Source organism: Bos indicus, chromosome 25 (genome assembly GCF_029378745.1).
Source record: "Bos indicus isolate NIAB-ARS_2022 breed Sahiwal x Tharparkar chromosome 25, NIAB-ARS_B.indTharparkar_mat_pri_1.0, whole genome shotgun sequence".
Classification (NCBI taxonomy): Eukaryota; Metazoa; Chordata; class Mammalia; order Artiodactyla; family Bovidae; genus Bos; species Bos indicus.
In genome coordinates, this window is record NC_091784.1 from 25,908,895 (window position 1) to 25,920,962 (window position 12,068).

Below are 12,068 nucleotides of genomic sequence, written 5' to 3' on the forward strand. Positions count from 1 at the left end.
ATGTTTTATTCACCAAAACTGAATCACATCACTACCCTCTTGGTGCAAAGGAGCCTAAAATAGTGAGATCTGTCAAAGAGGATTAGAATTGCCGTTTCTGGCTTCAGTCAACCATGATTCATTCTCTGGGTATGAGCCATGGCAGCCTAAATGAACTGGGAGGGGAGCAAGCGTACAATGGTGGTGAGTACGCTAAATACAGGAGCTGCCAGCAGCAAGAAAAAGCAGTGTGTTGCTTTAGTTCTGCTGATAAGGAGTTAGGGCTTGGACTAGGGCAGAAGCAGGAGGGAGAAGGAAATGAGGCAAAAGGGGAAAACGAATCGAGGAGTGGAGTGGGCAGACCAGGGTGGCTCATGGCTGTCTTTCATGAGAGAGCAGGGAAAAGAGAGAGACAGACAAGGGGAAGTCATAGATGGCGACATGGTTTCCAGCTTGCTTCGTTGGATGGTGACACCATGAACTGAGGCTGAGAATACAGAAGGAGAAGTCAAGTTCGGGAAAGATGATGAACTTGGCCTTCGGCAGTTGGAGACCATGACAATGAGGGGGAAATGTATACAAAGAGTGGGTCGTGAAACGCCGCAACTTGCGAGGACAGGCAGGGCTAGATGTAGAGATTGAAATTCGACCCAAAACCATGCTATCAAATTATGTCTGTACGAACTCCAAAAGAAGGCACATCTGAGCACTCAGAGAGATGTCTTCTGGTAAGAGGGATTGGGCGGATGGGGTGCAGGGGAGCAGATCCAAGGAAAAAACATTCACTGACTTTACATCCTTTTGTGTCTTTGAAGTTTTGATAACAGACATCTATCCAATCAGGGAAATGTAAGTTTGTAAACGAGCCGAACCAGAAGGAGAGTGCTGGAAGGAAAAGAAGAGGATGTGATGAATGATCCCATTTTGAAGGCAGGATGAAAAGAAAGAGGAAAAGATGATCAGAGTCTCTGTATGGAATCTTGTGGGCTTCCGTGGTGACTCAGTGGTAAAGAATCCACTTGCCAGTGCTGGAGACCTAGGTTTGATCCCTGGCTTGGGAAGATCTCCTGGAGGAGGAAATGGCAACCCCCTACTCCAGTATTCTTGCCTAGGAAATCCCCTGGACAGAGGAGCGTGGTGGCACTGCAGTCCATGTGGTCACAAAGAGTTGGACAGGACTTAGCAAATAACACCCATACTGTGGAATCTTGCAAATCCATGCAGGAGAACATTTGAGGAAGAATGGGAGGTTGCAGAGGTGAAGGAGACTGGGTAGGGCCTGGGAGGGGAAGGCCTTTGTGTGGAAGCTACTGCTGTTGACTCCAGAAAGTTCTACAAGTGTGAAGATGAAATACGGTCATATACAACTGTGATGACATAAGGAGAGAACACGCCAGCTCAAGAAAGCACTAGGGGGAGAAAAATGATATTTCTTAGCGGCAGGAGGTCAATCACATCCTTGAAATGTATTGTCCCTTCGCTCTTCCCTTTGTCGATAGTATTTGACCTGTGGGACCCCCCGCACCCAGTGTAAGTGCTTGGCGAGCCTGTGCGAGGCGCACGCCAGTTATTCCTGTAACATCCTGCAACACCATGGGACCGGTAGTTGTTGTGGTAAAAGTACGTTGTGCATTTCTCTTTCCCACGAAATTTTTTCTAGCCACAAAATTAACCAGAAACAAAAGAAGCATAACCCCTGCCTCCCCCTCCCCCTTTTCTCAGCAACAGAGAGACAGAGTCCCTGATACAAGAGAATGAATAGCATGCCAAAACTAAGTTAGAAATGCCATCGAAACAAGGTGAGGATAGGCATGAGTTTCTTCGCCAGCCCCCTGCAGGCTGACCCCTGTGTTGCCATTTCGATCACGGATCGCCGCGGTTTAAACAAACAGGGCTGTGTGATCAGATGGGGGCAAACTAAGCCCGAGGGGTTTGGATTGTTCACTCGTACGTGATTTCTCCCTCCCTTGTGTGTTTTCTTTGGCTGTGCGTTCACCTGTTCTCTGATGGGTACACTGCAGAGCTGCCTATGAGGCCAACACATGTATTCGTGGGACAAGAAACATTACCTATCTATGACCTCCGTTGGCAGCCAGCTCTTGTGTTAATATGAATCTGGCCAAGGGAGCAGGGGCTGGAGAGTGATGCTCAGTGAAAGCCCTTACCAGGGCCCAGGAGCCCAAGATTTCCAGCCTGACACTGCCACTTTCTTTCAATAGTAACTGAGCATAAATTTCTATAATAACGGATTCAATGGAATGGCGTTCCAGGTGGCACTAGGGGTAAAAAAAAACCCGCCTGCCAATGCAGGAGACACAAGAGATATAGGCTCAATCCCTGGATTGGGAAGATCCCCTTGGAGGAGGGCATGGCAATCCACTCCAGTATTCTCGCCTGGAGAATCCCATGGACAGAGGAGCCTGGCAGACTACAGTCCATAGGGTTGCAAAGACTTGGATACGACTGAAACAACTTAGCATCCACACATTCAATGAAATACTTTAAGCTTTTAATACCAGAACCCCCAACTCACAGTAACCCTCATAATAAGGACATTTCAAATCCACCTTAACAGTGTTCTAAGACAGGGAGTTCGTAGATTGGGGCAGCAATTCAACAGTGTCACAAAGTTCCCTGACCCTTGCATCTTTCTGCTCTGACAATTTCAGCATGTTGACTTTTGATTTTATCTCTGCCCTAATTGTCACAGCATGGCTGCCACAGCTCCAAACGTCACCTCTCTCTCTTTAATAGTGTCCAAGGTCTCTATCTTTCTGTCTTTTTATCAGAGAGGAAAATCTTTCCCCAAAACCTCTTGCATACTTTTATTCAAGTCCTGTTGTTCAAAATTGGGGTATGTTTTCATATCACAGCTGCAAGCAAGGCTGGGAAGGTGAGTACTTTGAATTTTCAGTTTCTAGAGCAGAAAAAAAAGGAGCTGAGAATGACTGTTGGGTAGGCAGCCAAACGTCCACAACAAGTAACAATAATGAGACATGTAATAGTAACTAATATTAATTAAGTTACTGGTATGAGACAGGCACTCTTCTAAGGAATTAATATGTTTTACCTTTGTTCATCCCAACCAAACTACAATGAGACCAGTCTCATTTTAGAGAGGCTGGAAGAGGTTTCAAAAATTTGCCTTGGCCCCCCTCTCGGGTTTTTTGGCGAAACATTTCTTGATCTCAGAAGATTCACGATTCAGAGGACAATCCAAGCCAGAAAGTAAATCATTGCAATGTGGTGAGGTAGGTGCTGATAGATACATAATAGGGTGTGAGTTAGTAAGAAACCGTTTGGCCTCAGCATCCCTTGCCCCCTCCCCTAGGCAAGCAAGACCACCCTGTGTTTCCAGTGAAAGCTCCCAGGGAGGAAAGGATCAGAGAGAAGAGCTTAGGGCAGATGAGCAGAAGCAGCCAGTTCTCCAACTGGGAAAAGGGAGATGAGGGCATTTGGAGATCATCTGACAGTGCTGTGCAGACTCAAGGTGCCCAGGGAGGTGACAGGATCCCAGATGGCATGATGATGTGATGCTATGAGGGGACTCTTCACTCAGCCACTGCCAGACTCTCGTGCCTCCCTGCTGGGAGGGACCTGGAAGGATACCCACCTTCCAGGGTATGGCAGGATTGGACAATAGTCTCTCAGTGGTAGCCAGAGGGCTCTGCATAATTGTTTGCACTGCAAATATGCCTCCACCCTCTGTCTCACCCTGGAGGCTGAAAGAGTCTGCAGCAACTGCTTAGAGTGATTTATTATGCTCTGGGGCATGAGCTCTTAGCACCAGGCTTAATTTTATTGTGGAACAACAAATTCCTGTGTTGTGTCATACCTCCAAAGAGAGAGCCAGCCTGACTTTACAATTGCATGCACAGATAGATGGAAATGCTAAAAAAGGAATCTCTGTCTCTGCCATGGGAGAAGGGATCCAGGAATATCTCCACAGAGGAAGCACAGGTGAAGCAGGGTACTGAAGGACGAACAGGAGTTCACTAGGTGGGGACAAGGGGGCTTCCCTGGTGGCTCAGATGGTAAAGCATCTGCCTGCAGTGCAGGAGACCCAGATTCGATCCCTGGGTCAGGAAGATCCTCTGGAGAAGGAAATGGCAACCTACCCTAGTACTCTTGCCTGGAAAATTCCATGGACAGAGGAGCCTGGTAGGCTCCATGGGGTCACAAAGAGTCATACATGACCGAGCAAGGGACAAAAGAGGAAAAAGATCTAGGCAAAGTCAAAGAGGTGTGAAAGACATTGCTCCTCCTCGGAACTGTCAATATTCTGAGCATCGGGCAAATGGCGTTGAAGTCAGGTGATGACTTTGGTGAAGAAGACATCGGGGTTTTACCTTTTTTTAAAAACTTTTTATTTTGTATTGGAGTATAGCCAATTAACAATGTTGTGGTAGTTTCAGGTGGACAGCAAAGGAACTCAGCCATACATGTACATGTATCCATTCTCCACCAAACTCCCCTTCTATCCAGGCTGCCACATAACACTGAGCCAAGTTCCCTGTGCTATACAGTAGGTCCTTGTTGGTTATCCATTTTACTTATTTTATTTTGGGTTGTCCTGGGTCTTCCTGGGTGCTCATGGGCTTTCTCTGGTTGCTGTGATTGGGGGCTACTCTCTCATTGCCACGCACAGATTTCTCATTGCGGTGGCTTCTGTTTTTGCAGAACGTGGGCTCTCTAGGGACATGGGCTTCGGTAGTTGCAGCATGCGGGCTCCGTAGTTGTGGTGCACAGGTTTAATTGCTCCTTGGCATGTGGAATATTCCTGGACCAGGGATCAAACTCATGTCCCCTGCACTGGCAGGTAGATTCGTACCCACTGTACCACCAGGGAAGTCCTGATTATCCATTATAAATATAGCAGTGTGTACATGTTGAGCCGCTGGAGTTTTATCTTAATCTCCAAGACCATGAGTAGGTAAGCCCACCTCTTAAAACTGCAGAAACGAGTTTGAATGAGAATTTTCCAAACCTGCACTTTTACATAGGAGAATATTTTCTTATTCAGGAAACCCTCCGTAAGCTGATATTAACTGTAACTCCAATATAAAAATCAGATGTAATAGGGACACATTTTTCCTTGACCACAACTGTCTTGAACATGATTTCACTAAAAAAATTAAATTAAGCCCCACCCTGTATGCCCAGTGGCAAGGCTGCTGAGAAAGCTTACCTTCATCGGAATGGGAGAACTCTATCACATCCAGAGTCAAGTGAAAATCCAAAGTCGAATCCAGTCCATACGGGGGATGAGAGCCTTGTGGTTTTCATCCACACAGATGACTTCCAGAATGTTGGCTGCCTTCTGCTGTCACCCCCAAGCTGACTCCCTGATGGAGGAGACAGGATTCTTCATGTGGCCCAGATTCCCTGGGGACACCAGGCAGCTGTTTCCCACTGAGCTGGCCAGGACCTCCCACCAGCCCTGTTCCCAGAGTGGAGAACCAGCCCACTTAAGCCCACTTCTGGAGGCTCCGACCTCCCCAGGCAGGCTGTCTCCAACTAAAACCTAAAGTACCCTGAGACTTCCCTGGTGGGCCCGTGGTTGGGAGTCTGCCTTCCAATGCAGGGCATGTGGGTTTGATCCCTGGTTGGGGAACTAAGATCGCACATGCCTTGGGGCAACTGAGCCCAAGCTCTCCAGAGTCCATGTGTCACAACTAAGACCCAGCCAATAAACAAATAAATACCAGAGAAAAAAAAATTTAAGTGCTTGTGCCTGTTAGTCACTCTTTGCAACCCCATGGACTGTAGCCTGTCAGGCTCCTCTGAACATGGAATTTTCCAGGCAGGAATCCTGGAGCAGGTTGCCATTAAGTGCCTTAACCAGATCTAAAGCAGTGTTTTTTCAAACTGAAGGTCATGACCCATCAGTAGCTTATAAACTCAATTTTTGGGGTCATGACTTCTAATGCTTTCACCATTATATTTATTATTTATTATCATTTAAGATTTGAAGGGTGGAATGACTCACTTTTAAAAATTTTATTGATTGATTTTTGGCTGAGCTGGGTCTTCATTGCTGCGAGGGCTTTCTCTAGTTGCGGCAAGCAGGGGCTACTCTTCATCACGGTGCTTGGGCTTCTCATTGCATTGGCTTCTCTTGTAGTTGAGCATGGGCTCTAGGGCATGCAGGCATCAGTATTTGTGGCACAGGGGCTTAGGTGCCCCGAGGCATGTGGAATCCTCTCAGACCCAGGATGGAACCCAGGTCCCCTGGCATGGCAGGTGGATTCTCAACTATTTTTTATTAATTAATTGTCTGTATGTTTTAGTCATGCACACATTTATTTTATCAGTCACCTATATCTTTTTGATGACTTTTGCCAAATATCTGATTATGAACTTATTCAAACATATCAAATGGAGAAGGCAATGGCACCGCACTCCAGTACTCTTGACTGGAAACTCCCATGGATGGAGAAGCCTGGTAGGCTGCAGTCCATGGGGTCACTAAGAGTCGGACATGACTGAGCGACTTTACTTTCACTTTTCGCTTTCATGCATTGGAGAAGGAAATGGCAATCCCCTCCAGTGTTCTTGCCTGGAGAATCCCAGGGAGGGGGGAGCCTGGTGGGCTGACGTCTGTGGGGTCACACAGAGTCGGACACGGCTGAAGCGACTTAGTAGCAGCAGCAGCAGCAGCAGCAGAAAACATACCAAAAAGATGTAAAAAGACATATTTCCACCATCAGATTCTACTATCTAAATATATTTAAAATTTTTAGATGAAGATTATTTAAGTTTTAGATTCATCTTTAGACTATTTTTTTGGACTTACTTGATGGCTCAGACAGTACAGCATCTGTCTGCAGTGCGGGAGACCTGGGTTCGATCCCTGGGTTGGGAAGATCCCCTGGAGAAGGAAATGGCAATTCACTCCAGTACTATTGCCTGGAAAATCCCATGGACAGAGGAGCCTGGTAGGCTACAGTCCTTGGGGTCGAAAAGAGTCGGACACAACTGAGCGACTTCACTTTCCTTTCTTAGACTATTTTTAGATTAATTTTTTACATTATAGTTTACCTACCATAAGATTCACCTACTTTAGCGTACACTTTAGCGTACCACCACAATCACGTCTCAGGATGGTGCCTTCACCACAAGAAAACTCCCCCTGCCCTCTTGCAGTGATCCTGCTTCCCACCTGGTCCCTGGCAACCACTGATCTTGTCCCTAGCAACCAGGGACCTAGCATCTCTCCCTAGAGTCTGTCATATGAACAGAACTATACGGTCGGTGGCATTTTTGAGCCTGGCTTCTTTCACAATACATCGTGTTTTGGAGATTTTCCCATAGTGTTGCGTGTATCCAAAGATTCTTCCTTTTGATTGTTGAATAGCATTCCATTGCGTGGATGAACCGAGGTTCGTGTATTCATTCACCAGCTGGGGAACATCTGGTTTTTGGCAGTTATAAATAAAGTCACTGTAAACATTTGCAGACAGATTGCTGTGTGAGGCTGGGTTTTCATCTCTAGGATAAATATCTTGGAGTGGAAAAGTGGGTCGTAACGTGTGTTTTATTTTATGAGAAACTGCCCAGCTGTTTTCCACATGACTGTAACATTTTGCATTTCCACCAGAAGTTGTAAGAATTCCAGTTGATTCACCGGCATGTGGAACTGTGATGTATTTTTTTTTAATTTAACGTTAAAACACGAGCCATTCTAATGTGTGTTGAGGTATCTCATTGTGATTTTAATTTGTAGTTCCCTAATGACAATGGAGAAGGCAATGGCACCCCACTCCAGTACTCTTGCCTGGAAAATCCCATGGACAGAGGAGCCTAGTAGACTGTAGTCCATGGGGTCGCTAGGAGTCGGACACGACCGAGCGACTTCACTTTCACTTTTCACTTTCATGCATTGGAGAAGGCAATGGCAACCCACTCCAGTGTTCTTGCCTGGAGAATCCCAGGGATGGGGGAGCCTGGTGGGCTGCTGTCTCTGGGGTCGCACAGAGTCGGACACGACTGAAGCGACAGCAATGACATGATGCTGAGCATCTTTTCATCTGTTTATTTGCTATATGTCTACATGTATTGGTCTGTTCAAGTCTTTTGTCCATTTAAAAAAACTGAGTTGTTTTTCTACTGAGTTTTAGAGCTCTTTAGATTACAGACACAGTCCTTTACTAGATACACAGTTTGCAGCTATTTTCTCACTGTGTGTGGCCTGCCTCTTTATTTCCTTAGTAGTATCTTTTGAAGAAGAGAGAAATGCTTCGTTTTGGTGAAGTGCAATTTGTCAGTTTATCAGTTGTTTCACTTATATCTACATTAACATGTTCAAACAGCTTTATTGAGGTAAAAACCATACAATTCAGCCATTGAATGTATATAATGTAATCACCTTAGCGTGTTCACAGATTTGTGCAACCTTCAGCACAATCAAGTTCATGACCTTTTCATTAGCCCAAGAAGAGACCCTGTGTTCTTTAACCATTGGGATCCTGCCCTCTCATCCCCACGCCAATCTCTGGGCAACAGGATCTACATCCTGGCTCTTTAGAGTTGCCTGTTGTGGGCATTCTGTATACACAGAATCCACAACATATGGTCCTTCACAGGTGGCTTCTTGGAACGTTTTCAAGGTTGATCCATGTTGAAGCATGTATCAGCACTTCATTCCTTTCTATTCCCCAATAATATTCTCCTGCATGAATATGCTGCATTGTGTATATCCACTGTCAGTCAATGAACATCTGCGATGTTCCCACCTTTGGGCAATTATGAATAAACTTCCTGTTGTGTGCAAGTTTTTGTTGTTGTTTACATATTCTAGGTACAAGTCTCTTATCAGATCTATGATTTGCAAAAATTTTCTTTGATTCTGGGGATTGTCTTTTCAGTTTCTTAATGGTGTCCTTTAAAGCCCCAAAGCTTTTAAATTTGATGATGTCAAATTTACTTTTTTTTCCTCTTGTTGATTATGCTTTTTTTGTGTCATAACTAGAAACCATTGCCCAATTTAAGGTCAGGAAGATTTACAGCTATGTATTCTGGTGGCTCATGGTAAAGAATCTACCAGCCAATGCAGGAGACGCAGGTAAGATCCTGGGTCGGGAACCCACTCCGGTATTTTTGCCTGGAGAATCTCATGGACAGAGGAGCCTGGTGGGCTACAGTCCCTGGGGCCACAAAGAGTTGGACATAACTTAGCAGCTCAACAACAATAACAATTCTTCTAAGAGTCTTATGGTTCAACTCTCACATTAAGGTCCTAAATGTGTTTTAAGATAATTTTTGTATCTGATGTGAGGTAAGGATCCAACTTCATTCTTTTGTATGTGAATACCCAGTTCTTCCAGCACCATTTATGACAAGGTGGCTCTTTCCTCAATCAATTGTCCTGTCGTGCATTGACAATTAATATTTACTTTATCACTTACCTGTAAACATTTCCATTCCTCTATCCACCCACCAATCTATTTTATTTTCTGATGCATTTCAGAAAGTGCGTTGTAGACATACTTCCTCCTAAGATTTCAGCATGCATATCATCAACTATAGTTCACTATTTGTCCGTGATTTTTTCTTTTTTTGTAAAATTTACATACAATGAAATACACAAAGCTGAAGTGTACCACCTGATGAGTTTTGACAGATGCACTCGCCTGTGCATGCAAATTCCTTATCAAGATATAGAACATCAACACCAACCCCAGAAAGTTCCCTCCCATGCATTTATTTTTATGTATTTATTTTTGACAAATGCATGTGCCCGTGTAACCACCACCTTAATCAAGATAGAGAACATTTCCATCTCCTAAGGAAGCTCTTTCATTTCTTTGCTTTTAATCTTGCCCCACCCCATCCGCAGCCCAGACAGCCACTGATCTCATCTGTCCCACTGTAGATTAGTTTTGTCTGTTTCATAATTGCATATAAATGAAATCATATCATGTGTACTATTTTGTGATAAGCTTACTCCATCCCTGACCAACATTGGAAAAATAAAACAGAGCAGAACACAGCAGAATGATTGGCAAGTTGCTTAGTGAAATATTGCTTTGTTGATCTTTGTTTCACACATACACACACGCACGTGTGTGTGTGTGTGTGTGTGTGTGCGTGATCGTACTGAGCCAAAATAGAAAATGCATTTCTTACTGTGGGTTGCAGTCAAAATGATTAAAAAAAATTTTTTTTATTATTATTATTTTTTTTTTACTTTACAATATTGTATTGGTTTTGCCATACATCAACATGCATCCGCCACGGGTGTACATGTGTTCCCCATCTGGAACCCCCCTCCCACCTCCCTCCCCATACCATCCCTCTTCCTGAACCAAAACTCTCGTGTTTTTTTTCTACCTGTCTTGTCACTCTCCTTGCCCCGTCACCTTCCTTGATCTCCTATCAATTACCCCGGTAATTGGCCTCCTCAATGGCACCCCACTCTAGTACTTTTGCTTGGAAAATCCCATGGATGGAGGAGCCTGGTAGGCTGCAGTCCATGGGGTTGCTAGAGTTGGACACGACTGAGCGACTTCACTTTCACTTTTCACTTTCGTGCATTGGAGAAGGAAATGGCAACCCACTCCAGTGTTCTTGCCTGGAGAATCCCAGGGATGGCAGAGCCTGGTGGGCTGCCATCTGTGGGGTCGCACAGAGTTGGACACTACTGAAGCGACTTAGCAGCAGCAGTAGCAGTAATAACTTTGAAAAATCTGTTTCTTCCCTCAGGTTACTGTTCCCACCTCATTCTACTCACGTTCAAACTAGAGAATTCCTGCTCATCCATAGGATGCCTCTCAGAACTGGTATGACATTGTGCCCTAATTACTTGGCCACGCTTTCCTCCAGCAGACCACAAGCTCCCTGGGGACGGGAACCATGTCTTTTTAACCTTTACAGTCTCTAGCTCCTCGGATGTGAAGAAGTACAATAGGCATCAATAAGTGTTCACTGAATGAATGAGTAAACCCCAGGGTTCTGGGTGACAGGGTTTGTTTTTTTATAATTGGAGTATAATTGCTCTACAATGTTGCGTTAGTTTCTGTTGCTCAATGACATGAATCAGCTATATGTATACATACATCCTCTCCCTCTTGAGCCTCCCACCAACCCGCCCACCACCCCACTCTTTTAGTCACCACTGGGTTTTATATAAACCAACCTGATATTTTCCCCAAGGGCCCACTCCTGCATTTTTTATTGTCCTGTATATCTCTGATTTCTTAACCATCATTTTTTATGACCTCCTTCAATCACCCTGAGACCTTAGTCTTCCAAATCTCTTCTCTCCACGCCCCACGCTAGCCCTTTCATCCTTGTAACTTCTTCCCAGACATACTGAGGCAAACGACTCCTTATGAGGATGCCATCGTATCCTTATCTTTGGGACCTTTGCCCCAGAATGGCCCCATCTTCCAAGGAGATGTTAGTGCTGTGACTGTGGATATGGGCACAGGTATGTAGGATGTAGATGCACCTATGCACAGAGAGATGGTCATAGCCAGGAGACTCACTGGCTCATGTTGGTCTGGGTCCTGCTCTCAAGGAAAAGAAGCCCATAGCTATAGCTCCCAGATAGAATTCCAGAGGAGAAGTATAGCAGATTGGTCAAGGGTACAGGCTATGGAGGAGAGATACAGGCTATGGTCCCGTTTTTACCATATGCTAGCTGTGAGATCCTGAGCAAGTTACATAACCTCTCTGAGCCTCAGTGTCCTCATCTATAAAATGGGAATATGCAGTGTTGTTTGAAGATTTAATGGGACAATTGATTATATAACACTGGGCATATGGCAAGTTTCCAAGAAATGGAAGTGAATCCGGTCTGGGGAAATAACATTTCCCAACAGGTATGTCCGAGTGTCCGAAGAACAAGAGAGAAGACCCAGCTAGAGGTAACCTGAGTTAAAGACCAAAGACACAGAGGACTTCCCTGGTGGCTCAGTGGTTAAGAATCCGCCTGCCAGCGCAGGGGACATGGGTTCGATCCCTGGTCCGTGAATATCCCACATGCCATGGGGCAAGTAAACTCGTGCATCACAACTGCTAAAGCCTGCATGCAGCAAAATGAAGACCCAGCGCAGCCTAAAATAAAAAAGTCTGAAGACACAGAC